Genomic DNA, 17,605 nt, shown 5'->3' with positions numbered 1-17,605 from the left:
TTTAAGTTTAACCACTAGAAGATCAACATGCACACACAGAGAGGACCACACAAGATCAACATCACGAGCGTACGTCCTTTAGCTTGTCTTCTGCACAAAAAGCAGGATGTAATTTGCATAGGACTCTGAAACCACATTCTTTTCAAAGAAAATTCATCACTACTGAGGGAATTTTCTACTGCAAACGTGAAATTTCTAATAGAGAGCCACATCCAGTACAATCTAAGCACTTCACAAAGTAAATTCAAAATAGGTTACCTTTAATTACAATACAACATGCAATTCCTCACTGTCTTCATCTGAGTAGGAGTGAAATTAAACAGGAAAAAGGAAAGAAGGTCTCTACATCCTATTAGACAGCAAGCAAGCTTGCCTCAGTGCAGTTGTACTCACTTTCAGCTGAGTCCACCTGTGTTTTCATAACAAAGTCAAAAGCAAGCTGTTTTGAAAAAGGCTTTAACCAAAAGCACCACCTTGCTGCACAGGATGCCCAGAACTCCTGCCATGTGTTTAACACATACCCAAGAGCACATGTTAAGCGAGCACTCTTCAGATGAAGTTTCCTATGAAATCTCAGGTACCTGAAGATCAAATAAAGGCAGTGATAAATGGGAAATGGTTGAATTTCAAGGTATCAGCAGTATCTTTGGCCTGTTTAGTTATACTCACTTGGCGCTCCATGGTCCCCACCCCTGCAAAATACAGCACTCATATATGTGACTGCTGTATCAATACTTTATGCCAGAATCTGTATTTAAGTAATACATGGGTAAGAACCTCTGAGCTCCACAACAAAAATATGAGTATCTGATAGCCATCAGATTTTAGATCAGCAAATTCATTACATGACAAATTCATTAAATGACAAAGCAGTTAAGAACTGGGCAGCATACTGACTGCATTCCAGTTATAACTACACCATCATGCTCAAGAACACTTCCCAATAACAATTAAGGAGACATTTCCATTAAAATACACTCATCTTAAACTTCACCGGCTTAGCAGCACAGTTAACACAAACACCAACTGGTCTAACTTCTATTTCTGTAGAAATGCACAGGCTTTGGTATGTATGAGAAAAAATAAGAAAAGGGCTGGAACTGCTAGCATTTATTACCTTTATTTTTTTCTTCCAAGTATAACTGCACTGAGCTCAAACCCAGTTATGCATTCACCATACTTGTCAGTCACTCTGCTACTGGGAAAACTTCTGATTATCTGAGTAACACGCATAATATTGCATCCAAATAAAGCAGAATTACTTGCAGCCTGAGAATTTCACACAGCAGCCAATTAAAAGCATGAAATGATACAACAAGGATTATAACAAAAATTTGCCTGTAGCAGGGTAATTAAGCTAGTGTTCTTGAATGAAGTATCAGAACTTGGGCTTATCATCAACCCCACGGTGCACAGTACCTCCAGCTACCATCCCTGGCATTGTTATTAAAAAAGTTTCTCTATCAGCACAATACAACTCCTCACACCCTAAAACACCACTTGCATTTTGATGAACACTGTGAGAAAATGGCATAAAGGTGATGGACAGCAAGCTTCACTCGCATTCTGACAGGTGGCTCCTCCAGGTGAAAGCTGAAGGTGAAAGCTTGAATGTAGCACACAAACTTTCAGTGCCTTTGCAGAACAGATCACTTCAGACCCCATACCTCTGAAGCCACCATTTTTCAGCAGTATGCAGTTACTTTATTAAAAAGAAAACCTTGTGTTTACTGCTTATATACCTCTAACTGAAAATCAGAAAGAAAATCGGAAGAAATACGGGATAATTGAACTACATGTCAAAAGACAGAACTGAGTAATATCCTCTAGTTTGCTTTTTTTTTTTTTTTTTAAATAAGATATGCAACTACAGCAAAGAAATCAAAAGCAAAACATAATCCTGAAAGCTCTACTAAGTAGTTCTACATTCAAGCAAGCTTAAAATGATTTGCCAATTACATGGTCAGAAGTGAGACGCTACAGTCAAAATCTGTCTTTTTAATATCATAACCTATTTTCCAAATGAATTAAGAAAAGAATATTTAATGTGAACTAGAAGTCATTCAACGAAGATTCAGCAAATTCTAAACCCACACACTTCATTTGTCATCTATTTGGCTGCTAAATCTGACTCTGAAAGACTGATGTGTTACCTTATTATTATTTTTTAAAAGGATTTCTCTTGGGATTGCACAGCAAAGGAATGAGTGTGTAGCCTATCTTACACAGGAAGGAGAGATTTTTATCCTTAAAAACAGGAGGTTCGCCCACATGATCACCTGGGACAGACTTGGCCAGTGCAAGCAGGCTAGGAGGTTATAGGAGCCTGGGAATGTTTAACATCAAGAAAGTAATTACAGCCCAGCAAGATCAGAAGGAATTACACAGGAAATGTGAACAGTAACCCTTTCATGCCAAAAAAAAAAAAATCATGAAAAACGGAGCTCTCTGCTGCCAAACTACAAGGCTGTACAAACCCATTGCAAAATGCAGGAATGGAAAAAACACTACATATTACTAGGCTATAAATTCCCAACGATGTGATAAAGCTATACTTCCAAGAACAGAAGAAAACCTCTGGCCTTTCCTGTTGCCATGCACATGCTCTGTAATTAAAGCTCAGAAGAAACATGAAAACATTTCCAACACCACGTGAGAATGGTACGTTGCCTCTTCTAAATTTTTTCTTTTAATTTGATGCTGACCAAACGGTCTCCTCCCTAGAAGGTGGTCAAACATCTTGTTCTTATTTAGTCATGGGAAACTGCCTTCCAAAACAAATAGCACATTATCCAAGCAAGAATGCTAACTCTCTCGGTTATCTATTTCGTAAAAATCCATCTCCCAAATTCTGAAATACACTCCAGAGCTCAATGTTCAACTTATCCTATGCATTTGATGGTAGAGGGATTTCTATTCTCTGGAGACACAAATGGAATTTGAGTATTCTGAGTGTAACGCAATCCACTTACAAAGCCTTCAAGTGCCAGTTTGGAAACCAAACAAGATCATGTATATGAGCTCTTCAAACAGACCTGCAAAACATTTTTATTAGGGAAGAGACTTTTTTTTTTTTTTTTTTTTTTTTAAGTTCTCCACTAAAGAATATTGCACTACTTTGGGTCTATTAATAGATAATGCTACAAAGTATCAGCAAATAACCCCGATCAGATAAGAGACAAGCAATAAATCATCCAAGCATCAGTCGTTTCTTTAATGAATTTGCTGATCAAAAATTATGAATATATTCTCATTATACTAAACAAAAATAAGGCTCCCGTATAGCATGAAAGTATAACAGATATCCCCCAAAATTGGATATAATAACACTTCTGATTTAAAAATAATAAATCAATTTCTCTTATTTACACAACATGCTTCTTTAATTGTCATTTCAGTTATGAATCAGAGCAGCACTACCACTGTGATCACACATTACATTAGCAGTGTATCTCCATACCAGCTCTTTAGCTTTTCCTCCCTCTTGTCACCCAGACTATTTATTACAGAAGTTTTGCTATTTATTACAGAAGTTTTCCTTTTCTCATCTGTTCTACTTGATTCTCATTTTGTTTCATTTTCCTTGCCTTCAAGTCTAAGATGTGACTGTCATCACAAAGCTCATGAAGAACCAACTTCTGCATGACTGCTACCTACATGTACCTTCAGCTGCCCATTCCATGGAACCACTAACTAAACAAACACAGGTTATGGAAACACCAAAATGTTAAAAATAAATACACAAGTACATGAGAATTTTGAATTGTGGGCATGCAAACAGGACAGATATGGTGTAAAGAAGAACTAAATCAAGGCCAAAAAGTCATTGCCCATCATGGGTTGCACAGGTAACTAACTGCCATTTTTTACGAGACAAAACTGAAATGAGAAACAATTATTTCCTCTTTTACTGAGATGGGGGCTGAAAAAGCAGCAAGCACCATGGCCTCATTTTGCAGGCAAAGGATACTACAATAAAGTTCCACTTTCTCCTGCGCAAAACCTAATCCCACTTCTAAGGGTTGGTGACTTGCAAAACCAAGCCAAGCTCTCCCCAGTCAATACACGTTCTTCTGAGATTACAGTCGTTGCTCCTAAACGTCTGCCTCCACAGTAGATTAATTTGTCAGCAGTACAATGTCTGTACAATATATTATCCAAAAAAGCGCAACTGTAGATGCAGCTACAGTAAATTTTCCACGGCTACAAACTCGATCCAAATCTATCCACAACAGATTGCGCTGCACATCAGTCAGAAAGGCATTTCCGTATTGTGGCAGGATGTTCTGTCTCCAAAAGGACTTGTGCACGTCACGCACAAATATTTCCAGCGATGCTGCCATCACTGTTTCAGTTGAATTATGACAGTGCCAACGTGGATAAAACCTTTTGGTAGTTCAGCAAGGTTAGCTGACCAGGCTGAAGGAGTGCTGGAAGCCAAGAGACAACTTCTAGGCCTCTTACCGTGGGATGAACTGATGGCGACAGCACTAGGAAACGTTTCCTGGACCTCCCCCGTGCAGGCAACACAGCAGAAGCTGAGGATTCCCTTCAATACACACATCTTCAACTGGCTCTTCTGATGGACTCTGAAGCTGCGTTGTGGCTCACCAGTGTGCACTGCTAACAGGAAATTGTTCTGCAAATCAACCCAATTCTCCTCCTGACCTCTTTACAGGACCTCTTTAGAATTTATCTGAAAAGCGGTAATTTACCACTGTAAATTGGAGAGGTTACTGGCATTCATTTTATTTCCAGAAAGAAATACAGCTGATTTTAAGTGAGGACAGTAAGGAATGTCCTATTCTGGGCCTGTGAACCCAGTTTATAATGAAAAAAGTGAATTCCAAAGATACAGGTTTTGAAATTTATTAGGCTTCTAAATTTGCTTAGAGATTTCAACGTGTTTAAAACTTTCACTTTTTGGGGCACCTACAGACAGTCTACTCCACGTGTAAGCCTTCCCATGTAGTCTGGTCCATACTGCAAGTCAAAACACTGAACAATTTCTCTATCTTGGTATGAAACAGTTTGCTAAATATAATTACCAAGGACTGAATTAGTTCCCTCAGACATCTGCACCATATATAAGTAGCAGATAGAGACCGCTGAAGAAAACCCGAAACTGTTATTTGCAAACACCCTCCAAGAAAGTATGTATGGTTATTCGGGGCCAATCAAGTCTCAAAAGGTTGCGTAGGTGAGTATTATCTATTAACAGTTAATTCCTAATAAGTATGTTGGAAATGGTCTCTCTCGTGTTTGATGTCTGAATGTTATAAGGTCACAATTCAAGTAAATTGTTTTCATTAATGAGCAGCACTCATTTTCCAAAATATATCTCTAGTTACATGAAAAAAGGCTTACACTGCCCGGAATAACTACATGTGTTTCTGCCATTACTGAAGTGTCCCAGGGTTAAGAAGGACCCAGGACACTTAGCCAGCTCTATTTCCTTGACAAAGCAGGGCAGTTCCAACAGTACGTAGCTGTCACCGTTATGACATTATTCTGATTTCATGCATTTTCCATGCTCCAATCAAAGCCCATTACTCCACAACTTCTGTAGATCAATCTGTGTGTTTTATTTTTGTTGTTGTTTTGTTTTTCTTTCTCCTGTTTTCTGAAGTTAACAGCTTCCTGAAACTGGAATAGATGTATACAGAACAAACAACTGTATAGCGAAGATTTTCCATCAACATAGTTAGCAGTCTTCTTAGTCTAAAGAATTCTTCTGCTTCTCAAAAGTTGATCAAAAGATCTCTCAAAGATTCCTAAATTCTATAAATGCAGTTTGATTTAAAAATAAAAAGTAAAAAAATAAAAAATAAAAGTAGTTGTTCTGTTTTTGTCTTGCAGAGGCAAGTAAACTTACTGTACTGAAATCTGAAAAAAGAGTCACATTCCAATGAGCATCAATATTACATAATTTTTATACACAAAATAACTCCAAAAGGGTTTTAAAGTTATTACCACTAGATTGATTACACCTGAATAATATTACTAACCAAAGTTTTTTCTTATGAGAAGTAGAGCGTGCCTGAAAACTAGCTTAATTTTAAGCCAAAGGCTACAGCTAGTGGTACAGTGTGCATTATGTGCTTCTCTGCTTGCCTGAAGCAGGACCACAGAACTATAAAGGGGTTGCTCTTAACATTCTAGGAGGTCTTACTATTTTATCCTTACACTATTTGCAAGGACCAAAATCAGACCTCAAAACCGTACACAAGCACCCAGACCTTACATCGTGACATATGTGTAAATGTATTACATTTACCTATTCCTGTAAATTTAAGGTATTTTTACCCTACAATTGTCAACTCTTCAAAAGGTCTCAGAAAAGTTGCATTTTGCTCTCCCAACATACCACCACGTTTGAGCAGAAATTATAAATTAATGCGTTCCAAATGGAATAATTATTATTGTTCTAGAAAGAACATGACAACTGCTCTGAATAATTAACAGTATATAAAAGCATTATCACAGGTACCTAAGCATGTCATAAGAGACTATGAAAGTTATGGTTTATAAAATAATTTCAGTTGCTTAGTAAGATCTCTGGCTACTGAAAAAACCCTCAGCTGCTCAGCACTTGTTCCATGAGTAATAAGAAGCCCCTCAGTAGCTGTACCTAGCCTCCACTTAGCTTCAGCTGACAGAGAAGATAGAGAAGCCAGCTTCCCTTGCAATAGGCAGCTGTCTTCACAGTACACTAGTATATAAAGGCAAGTTTAACACTTACATAACATTCTAAAAAGAAACACGCATGTGATCCCTGCAGGTCTTGATCTAGCCTAAAAGGAATTTACGGTTTCATGCTTCTTTTACAGTGAAATTCATCAGGTAGTAGAAGCCTTTAAAAAATTGGATTAAATGATCAACAATAAAGCCTTTAAATACAGAATCTGTAATTTATAGTTGTTCTAACATGTTTTGTTTACTGCAGTATTTGCAGTAAACAAAGGGATTTGACAACCAGGTGAAAAATACCAAGCAGAAATTAGGTACAGGACAGACATAAATGATGCTAATCAAATTGTCTTAGTTTCAGCATCTCATCTTAAGCAGAAGAGCATTCCCTCAACTGGTCAGAACTGTAAAATCGTGCTCTCGACAGGATTTACCTGCAGCCTGAATAAACATCACAGCAGTTGTTGACAAAAACTTGGCTTCCTTTGAGGGAAGCAAAAAGAGTTCACTCAATCCTCTTGGACCAGATGTGACCACAATTATTTAAGGGCTTGTCACTTTGTCACTGAAATTGACAACCTAGCCAAGAAACTCAAAATGCTGGAGCTAAAAAGCAAGCTGGGTTGTCCTGTTTCCTTTTAGCATGACATCTACATTGTTCATCAGCAAAAAATAAGAAAAGACTTCTTCCTAAATGCAAACTGCATATTCCAGTCATGACCTTACAAGCCCTGAGGAGAACAGAGTAAGTACACTACATATCCTACAGATATGAAGCTTCTGACAACTCATTCCATTGCACTATTTGCCTTTAAAAAAAAAAAAAGTCAGACTTTTTCATTATATTCTGATTAAGCACACAATATCAAAAATTCTTTCTATTTCAAATCTCATCTCTCCTGAAAATGGTAAGAGTTGCTACAATTACCCCATTAGAACCAAAAGATCCAAAGCAGGAGGCAGCATGGTTTTTATAAAGCACAAGATTAAGGAGCGTTATCTCAAGGAAAATCAGAAGATTTATTACTATCCTCCTCTTCAGATTACTGTATAAGCAACGTGTTTTCATCACAGGAAAAAAAATATCCCTCAGGCTCCACAAAGTATTAAGTACATCATTATCCATGTAAGACAACAGAGTTGGCACAACTCTCAAATACAGCACCCTGTGATCAAAACCACTGCAAATTAGTCTGTGCTTATGTTCTCAGTCTACAAACTGTACTGCTGCAACAGATATTCTTGAAGTGCTTGTAGGTTATAAGCAAAAAAAAAGATAAGAGAAAGATAAACAAGCAACCATTCCACTAACAAGTTGCACAGAGTGTTTTCAGAATTGTCTCTATCAAGAGAAAGATAAAATACTTCCAGTCCAAAAATAAATAAAAAAGGCAAGAACTTTTGAAGCGTTCTCATTACAAAAGCAAAAAGAAACCAACACAACAACCTTCCCCAGGATCCCACATACATCTGGCACCCACTTGCTTATGAAAAGACTGGCAACACGTAGCAGTGGCTTTTAAATGTGTATTTTTGAAAAATGTGATGATCCCTGAAAAGTAAAACTTACTATTTAGATGTTCCAACCATAAGTAACAGTTAAAGTTGACCATTATTTTAGGCTTATCATCCTGACAGAGTACCTCTTAATTACTGAAGTTTTTTCTGTCTTGACAGGGGAATTCTGTGTTTAAGAATCACACAGAGAAAATGTTGCAGTATAAATCTTGGCTACTCAAAACAAGAAAAAATAATCCCACAGGTCACTAAACTACCCTCTCTAAGGCGAGTTCCCCATAATTAAGGTATCAATTATAATTTCACAGGCATAAGCTGTTTTATAAATAAACTCCACAACATGAAATGTAGGAAAGAATGCCTGTGTCAATGCAACAACCCTTGCAACATGGCAAGGTTTGAACTGAATGCCAACTCTGGATGGTATAGTATGGATTCTAGCACAGAAAAAAAATAGGAGGAAGTCTTCCCCCTTACAGCCTTCCCCCCCAGATTCCCACAAGCTTGCTGAATCGTTTTATTCCTGTCACAGCACCTCCCTGACATCTGCTCTTTGCTGCTCTAGAGCCAAATACAACAAATGTAAGTCAGGCTGTTGCTAAATACACCCAAAAAAGTTAGAACTGCAGCCTCCACTAAATGGATTGAAAAGGACATTGCAGTGGGAATGAGTAAATGCTGATCCCGTAGTCCTTTCCTGCTGAACACTGCTTTTGAAGCTTTTGTTTATCACTCGGGTTTGCATTTGAGCTTGATAGAGACTGAAAGCAAATGCAGTTTCTAGGACTTGAACCATACCAAGAGAGAAAACTGGCACAGAGACAAGGACATTTATTTGATAAAGATACCCCCACTGCTATCTTTTATGATTTTTTACATAGTTGCTAGAAGTTGGCTGGATGACACCAAAAGCCAGTGTTAGCTCATCTCACCCTCCCTAAAACCTCCATCACTCCAGGTACAGAATAAACTTATGAACTCACTTGGATTAAAGCACTTCAGGAACACCTACTCAAGGCATGAGTCCAGGCGACAGAAAAATCAATGCTGAATAGAACAATGTCTCACAGAATTGTTACGGTTGGAAAAGACCTCCAGGATCATCTGGTCCAACCATCCCCCTACCACCAATGTCACCACTACACCATGTCCCTAAGCTCCACATCCAACCTCTCCTTGAACACCCCCAGGGACGGTGACGCCACCACCTCCCTGGGCAACCCGCTCTAATGCCTAACTAGTCTCACTAGTGGCAAGCGACGAGAACAACTGCCCTAAATAACGTCTGTCCAAATTGATGAGGACCCCAGTGTTACTGCTGGAAGTTCTTCCCAAATGTCTCCACTGACAAGAAGGTGAAAGCAAACCAGCAGATACTCCCAAGAGAACACCCCTGTGACCTAACACGGGGGAAGAGAACAAACAAATCACTGAGATGCTACAACCTTTCCTTCTGTAGGCAAACTAGGGGCAATCCGAATTCCTTGACTCCCACCATCAATACATAGTTCTGGGGGGAGCTTTAGCAGAAAAGATCCCAATGAAAAAAAATTGTCTCAAATAATAAAAAAAAAAAAAGAAGGCTTACATTCTCCCAGGGAAAAAAAAATAACCTGAACCTGTGTCACTAAATGTTCTTGCACTCTAGATTATCCCATTTCTATAAGAAAACTCCTAAATTAAAATCATCCCTGGAACGCAGAGCTCACTGTTTCATCAACATTAGTATATCCTTTCTCCATTTGCCAACCTGATTTCCCAAAACGTTCCCGTACTCTTGTATCATGACCCAACAGAATAAAAGCTCCTGAATTACTTTTTTCAAGCCATTCATCATTCTGTGTATTTGTGTTACATTTCATCTTTTTTTTTCACCTTTGAAAGGTTAAACAATCTAACTTTTTTCAATTTCTCTTCATACAAGCAATTTTCCACCCCCATACACACCACTCCTTCAGTCTTTTCTCTCAATCTCCTCTCCTCCACACCTCCCTTTTTCAGGAGGTATCCAGCACCACGCAGTGTGATGACATGCCATATGACAGCACAATACTGATTTTTACCACAGTTTTTCATTTTCTATACTATTCTCCATCACACATTTTCCCTAAGCTAACGTTTGTTTACTCTGACTGTAAGTACAAACACATATCAGAAGTTAACCAAACTCTCAGGAACAAGATTCTTAACTCGCAGTCCCCTGCCTTGAGAATGTGCTATCATGAACATTTGAAGACATTATTTCAGGCCAGGTAGCTTTGCTCCCCTCTTCTTCAGTGTAATTCCTTGCTCCTTTCTCACCTATTACAGTCTCCAAATCTGTTATCTGCTTATTAGGATACACTCCCAGAAAGAAAACTGCTGATTTATGAGAAGACAAGACAGAATAAGCAAAGGTAACGGCAGAACTGCAGACTCTTCACCATCAGGACTTCCATAAAGCAGTAACTGTGCTTCTGCATAAGAACTCCTCCATAATGCGATACAACAGACTTGCCCTTTGAAAAAGACTTCAGTAGACAACATAGCACGTGCATATGAAAGAAAACATTCCACATCCCACTACCTTACAAGAACTTACAAGAAAACAACCCTGAATTAACTTAATAAAACATCATAGATACTATATTGACCATTAAAGGGAAAATATCCAGTTAAAACTGTTCAAAACTTTCCAAGAAAAAGGCACATCTGAAGCTGTGAAGTCACAACTGCCTATGGCAAAAGAGAGAGAGAATCAAACTTCTCAATTGTTTTTCCTCCAACAGGAACATCATTGTGAAGTTTGTTTAATATTGCCATTTAGGGAAAAACATAACAGAGATTGACCCAACTCTCTGTTCCTAAACACTTTTCTAGAAAGAACAAACCCTTTTTGGAAAATAACAAAAGACAGCTGAAGACATTTGGGTGGTCCCAATGTCAGTCCTGAAATACAAAACAGTGCTTCCTTTCCAAATCCAGTTACAATTCGTTTTCCTTCTTCAGTAAAGCCTCCAAAATTGCTTATGACCACAGCAGTAAATCCCACTAAATATCCATATTATTAATTTGGGAGATTTTACTGACAGATTGGTAACTTTAAAGTGCTTGATTCATCCTACACTGAGCACATCTGCATAACGAGCTATGCAGCTTTTTAGACTGATCCTTTTGGATTCTCTAACAGTATTTTGGGGGGTTCACCAACATTTACCTTTAAGACAGTGCATGGCATTAACAGAGACTGATGTTGGATTGAACACTGATATTTAAATAACCGTCTCACTTCCTAAAAATATGGATCTACCTTATTTCTTCACCACCTGCTCTGTTTTGATTGAGCCGACAAAGACCAAAAGCTGTTAGAATCTCATGTCTTCCTGTATGTAGTGGCAATTCACTGAAACAGCAGCCTGATACAAACATGAGATTACAGGCACTTGCAGAAAACTGACAGGCTGTAACCTCACTTAAGGAGGTAAAACCACTCAGGGAAGGCCAAAAAAAGCCTGAGATTAAGTTTTGTACTGTTGCTATTTAAAATCAATGACACGTAGAATACTGAAACAAGTTACAAATCAGTAACAGGAAAAACTCTGCTTTCTATTTTTCATCCAAAAGAATCACAAATGTACACATAAGAAAAGTGGCAAAGAAACATGACTACAGCAGAACTCACATCAATTTAAGCTGTAATCTGTCACCATACATAATTTATTAAAGTGTTCTTCCTAAACAACAGCCCTTAGAAGAGCAGAGTTCCTTTCACTTGTAACTTCTAATGGTCAAATTACAAACCGAGTAGTCAGAAGATGCACCCTTAAGGCTTTGTTTGGTTTGGTTTCTCCTGTTTTAAAGAGGGCAAGTGAAATCATTAAATAATTCCTACAGATATTCCAACCTTCATTTACTGATAATATCTGACTTTGTATAGGAGACTGAGTAGGGAAATCTTCCAAATTCAACCAAACAGCAAAAATCCTCGACGAACTTAGAAGCTACCTAACATCCCAAACCAATTGCACTGAGGTCCAGGTAAGCTTTTCATGTGTAGTGTCATTCTCCCGACAGCCCTTGTACCTACTTGCATCAAACGTTTTCTGTGTTGCTTTTCCACCTCAACGCACCTGCCTTTCTCAGCAAGAAGCCAAGCAGGACACAAGAACATTCCTGTTCTTTCCACCTTCCTGCCTTCACAGAGACTTACTGTGACAGGGGCATTTTAGCAAGACTGGGGTACTCAAAAGCTCGTCTCAGCACGTGACCCCTCTCTAGCATTAAACATGATTATGTTTTCTAAATCAATCTTGTTCTCTGCCTTTCTGAAAAATATTGAAGGACTGAGCCACAGAATGAAACTACAGGACACATACAGAGACATTTACATCCTATCGCATCTGCTAAAAGTTACACTTAGGGGAATAAAAAAAAAAAGTAAATAGACATATAACCATTGCTCCCAGTACTCAATACTGCAGAATTTTACACTTTACATAATCCCATGAAAAAAGCTTAACCACAAATGAAGTGACCACAATGCATCACAGCTCTGAAAGATGCACTGAGCTATATATTATTTCCTTTCCATTTGTGCACTGCCTGTAAGCATATTGACAGCTCAATGCTAAGCCTGTTTCAGCATCAGGACTCTGGCCAGCCTGCCCTCTGGCAGGACTTTCAGTACAGTAAACCCTTCAATAAAAAGGCAAAAAAGGACCAAGAATAGAAAGAATATTTCACAAGCTTTTGTGAGGAAATGGTTCTTTCCTAAAGTAGTAAAAAGAGTGAAGTACCAAACCAAAGATAGTCTTTCCTTGCTGAATGCACAGCACAGTTGTACCACTGTTAGATGGATGGCGTTTTGATTACGCTTTTCATATTAATTAGTAAGAATTATCAAATTACGATGTATCGCTACACTAACTGTGATAACGTTTCCTAAAACATTTAATTATGTTTATAAATGCCCAGGAAATCAGTCCTTTAATAAATAAAAAATGCTTGAATACCCCTCCCACTGAGTTTAATCAGCTTATTAAGGACAAACCAATACCTGCAAACATTGTGCTATAGGAAGTCAAAGACACAATCAGCAAACATCATGTGAGGAGTAGGATGGTTTCTACCCAGCTGTTCTGTGTGTTTTCATGAAGTCATACAGAGAAAAGAGAAGATGACATGATTCTTGAAACACCATCTTAAGTTAACAGTAAGAACCTGTTTGCTACGCCAGCAAGAGAAAGCAAGGAAGCAAAAAGTGACTGTAAGTTTTTATTCTCAAAACTAAAAAAAAAAATCATTAAGGATGTACACAATAAGTAGTTTTAATATTTACATTGTACAGAAGTTTACGCTTCATTCAACTCTGATAATAACAATATGCAAATATACTTCATAAGTGTTCAAGTATTATCCAAGCATAACTGTTCTGTTATTTGGCAGTATTTGTCTTGTAAAAACATATGCTCATATTTTATCTTATTTTTTTTAAAGTTTAAAACGTGTTCTGGTTCTCCATAAGTCAATGCTTCCTTTTTATCATTATAATTAAGTCTAAGCAAGTAAGGACAAAATCTTAAATTGACTGCAGATAAGGATAAGCATTACAAAATCTTTTACTGCTGCTGAACCAATATTTTCTATGGAAATTTTGAACACAGTTCCATTGGAGTATGCCAATATACCTTGATGACATTATAGAAATGATTCAAAGATACCCAACATGTCAAGCACGGAAACAAAAACTGTCTATGTAAGGAGGAAATTGCATAAATTGAGTGAATCTTTCTTTGACCCCATTTAAACAGAATGTACAACACAAGATTGCAAAACACTTTGTGGCATTTCCTCAGCCCAGTTTTACAGTATTATAGAACATACAAACCATAGGAACAGGACACATTCTAAAATTTCCATTCAAAGAATGCAGAACAAAAATGTTGCTAGAATTGAAAGGAGGTAAGGTAGCTAGATCTACCATTAGAAAGAGGTGCTTCTTATGAAGTATCTGAATACAAACTGTACCTTACAATATGCAATCTCTTTATGCTCAGACAAATACAGATTTAAAAAAAATGTAGAATATTCTGCAAGGATGTTAACTGTATTCTTTCAAAGTACCCACCTTTCACATCCTGTTCCTGCTATGGCCAATAAGATATTTCATCCATCTCAATCCCTGTTTTAAAGAAAACAAAAAACAGGAAGTCCCAGTATCTCAGGAAATGTATTTAGCAAAGGACAGAAAATCATATTAAATAAGAAAACAGAGGCATAAATTTTAGAGAGCAGTAAATAAACAAGAATTCTACTAAAACATATTTGTTCTCAATAGATCAAATAGAGTGACATCTTCTTTGAGGCTTACCATATGTTTACAGTGATTTGAATTAGAAGTTACAGTAATAAATACTTCAATCAATGTTGTTAAAGTAACTGATGAAGTTAAAACATTCTTGATTTGACCACTTATTTTTTTTAAAACTCTGTAATTGTAACTGTACCAAAGTTTTCAGCAAGCTTCAGATTGAAGTTGCATTTCTGTCATTTGACCACACGTTTCTTTTTGACCTGACAACATCCAACTCATTAGGTACAAAAAAAAAAAAAAAAACAAACGCATGCAACTATCACCATTTTCATATAAAGATTTAAAAAATTAAAAACATTACACTACTTCCATAAAAAATATTACCTCTTCACATAACAATCCTCAAAACACCCCAAGTCACCGATGAAGAACATTCTGTTGGTCTAACGCAGCGTAATCATTGCACCTGTACATTAAAAACACATACATATATGTGTCAGTTACTAAGTATATCTGAGGTTTTGTATGAGAAAGTCAAAAATACTTCATCATACACTGTCTTAGCTATTTCCAACATCCTCAGAAATGAGAAACTGATGCATAGGAAACTATTGTTTCCTTCTTGAACTCTTTGAAAAACAGCTTAGTTACAGACTATCTGGTTACCTCAAAGTTTATTACTTTAGCAGCTGGGGCAAAGGTTAAAAACATTTGCATACAGCGTTAGTTTTATTCTGATGCCCCAGCTATGTTTCAAGAAAACATTATGCTGGATCCATTGCAAAAAAAAAAAAATAATAATAATAATTTAAATTTGGACCATAACTACTGTAAGATTTTTCCTTCCTTTTCCTTTCTGATTTTTAAGGAACGTTAACTTTGAAAAAAGCCTGATTCTTTTAACAAGTGAGGCAGGGAAAAAAAGAAAAAAGATATGCCCTTATCCCTTAAATGTACACTTTGTTTTGCAGAAAAATAGCTTAAAAAACTGATTATACATAAAATTAGCACTAGAAATATGTTGGTATGGTAAGATAAGACTGAAAAAGTGGCAGCTCGGCTCCTTGGTTGCTGAACGGCCTTGTGAAGAAAAAGGTGTGCACAGGAGCTGCTGAGGCTTGATGGAGCAGCGCCTTTACCTCACCTCACCCTGCTATTTGGCCGTTTATCACGGAATAACGACAGGCACGGCCGTTATTAACGGCTCGGGACGGGTTCAAATGACTGCACCGGGCTGACGACACAGCAGCGAAGGACCCGGCCCCCAGACCGCGACCCAGGCGCGGAACCGGGCCAAGCTCCGGCTTTTGGGGCCAAGCTCCGGCTTTTGGGGCCGAGCTCCCTCGGCCCGGCCCGGCCCGGCCCCGCCGCCCCTCCCGGCCCCGCTCCCCCCCTGAGGCGCTGCCCCCCCCCCCCCCCGTCCCGCCCCGTCCGGTCCCGCCGCGGGGGGCAGGGAACTCACGCTCGCGCCCCCTCCGCCTGCTGCGTCACGGCCCCGTCACGTCACGGCGGCGGCGCGCGGTGGCGTCACCCGCTGAGGGAGTCCCGGCGCGGCGCGGCGCAGGCGCGGTGATGGCGCCTCGCGGCTGGGTGGGGGGGGGTTGGCGGGAAAGGCGCTGAGGGGACGGCGGGGAGGGGGGGAGGGGTTGGGTGCCGCTTGCCCCGGAGGGACATGGCGGGTGTTCGTGGTTCCCTTTTCACATCAGACATCGCTCATGGGGAGTCTGAGGGCTGCATGCATCCGTCTGACACAGTGCCTCAACTAAATACATAGCTGACATGGCGACATGGTGCCTCGCCTTCCTTGTACCTGACATGGTGTCTTGCCTTCCCCACATACATGACATGGCACCTCGCCTTCCCACATACCTGAGATGGCACCTTGTCCTCCTGCATACCTTACGTGGCGCCTCACCTTCCTCACGCCTGACATGGCACCTTGTCCTTCCACACACCTGACATGGCGCCTCACCTTCCTCATGCCTGACATGGCACCTCGTTGTCCCACATACCTGACATACCACCTCGCTTCCCCCACACGCCTGACACGGTGCCTCGCCCCACACACACACACCTGACATGGCGATCCTCATCCCCACACCTGACATGGCACCTTGCCTTCCAACACACCTGACATGGTGCCTCACCTTCTCCATGCCTGAGGTGGTGCCTTGCCATCCCACATACCTGACATGGTGCTTCACCTTCCCACACACCTGACATGGCACCTTGTCTTCCCACATACCTGACCCCTCACCCCCGACACACACCTGACATGGCGATCCTCATCCCCACACCTGACATGGCTCCTCACCTTTCCACATACCTGCCATGGCACCTCACCTTTTTCACTCCTGACACGGCCACACACCTGAAACAGTGCCTCGCCTTCCCACACACCTGACATGGCACCTCACCTTCCCACATACCTGACATGCTGCCTCATCTTCCCACATATCTGACATGGCACCTCACCTTCCTCACACCTCACGTGGCACCTTGCCTTCCCACACACTGAAAGGAGGAACGAGTTAGGCAGGAGGGAGATCACAAAGTGCAAACGGAGGAAGTGTTCGATATGTAGATGAGCAAAAAACCCTCAGGAAAAATAAAAGGGATTTTCTTCTTACTGTTGTTATTCCTCTAACCTTCTGTTCTTGAACAAAGCTGGTGCTCGTGAGGGGAAATAAATGACTTCTACCTGCAGGATTTTGAAGATTAATAGAGCCACCTGCTTTCCCAGTACCATCCTGTGATACAGGGCTGTCCCCATCGCCACAGCCTGCTCTCTTGGATGTGCTCTGCCAGGATGCCCTGACCTCCTGTGAGCCCACACCTAGCACAGCTGCTCCGTCGTGCCGTAGTGGTTGCTGAAAAGGGGGGTGACAAGGGCACCCCAGCCACTGCTGGGACAACGAGGATGGGAATTTGCACTGGCACAGCTCCTGGGAAGTGGGAGCGGGGCATATGGGGTTGGGCTAAACATTTAATTCTGCTGTCTTTTGCTATCATGTGCTTAGAATTACACCGCTGCTGTGGTGTTTAAGTCCAAGAGCATCAGAAATGGCAAAAATAGGGGCCAGGGTAGGAGAGGATACAAGGAAG

At 39.9% G+C, this 17,605-nt stretch overlaps 1 protein-coding gene across 3 annotated transcripts in view; it reads right to left on the bottom strand.

Annotated features, from left to right (window-relative positions):
* The window catches only part of ZNF438 (zinc finger protein 438), a 46,413-nt gene extending 30,400 nt beyond the window's left edge, over positions 1 to 16,013 (bottom strand). The window contains exons 1-3 of one of the 3 annotated variants that reach the window (XM_032182645.1): positions 15,963 to 16,013; positions 14,885 to 14,966; positions 14,315 to 14,368 (exon numbers count right to left, since the gene is read on the bottom strand). The gene's annotated coding sequence lies outside the window, so the exon portion shown is untranslated. Of the gene's footprint in view, positions 1 to 14,314; positions 14,369 to 14,884; positions 14,967 to 15,644; positions 15,732 to 15,962 lie in introns of those variants that run through there. The other 2 variants (XM_032182646.1, XM_032182647.1) reach the window with 2 other exon arrangements.
* Positions 16,014 to 17,605: the final 1,592 nt, after the last annotated feature.

The sequence above is a fragment of the Aythya fuligula genome, chromosome 2 (genome assembly GCF_009819795.1).
Source record: "Aythya fuligula isolate bAytFul2 chromosome 2, bAytFul2.pri, whole genome shotgun sequence".
NCBI lineage: Eukaryota > Metazoa > Chordata > Aves > Anseriformes > Anatidae > Aythya > Aythya fuligula.
Note: the sequence above shows the minus strand (reverse complement) of the source record. Positions and strands in the feature narration are given on the sequence as shown.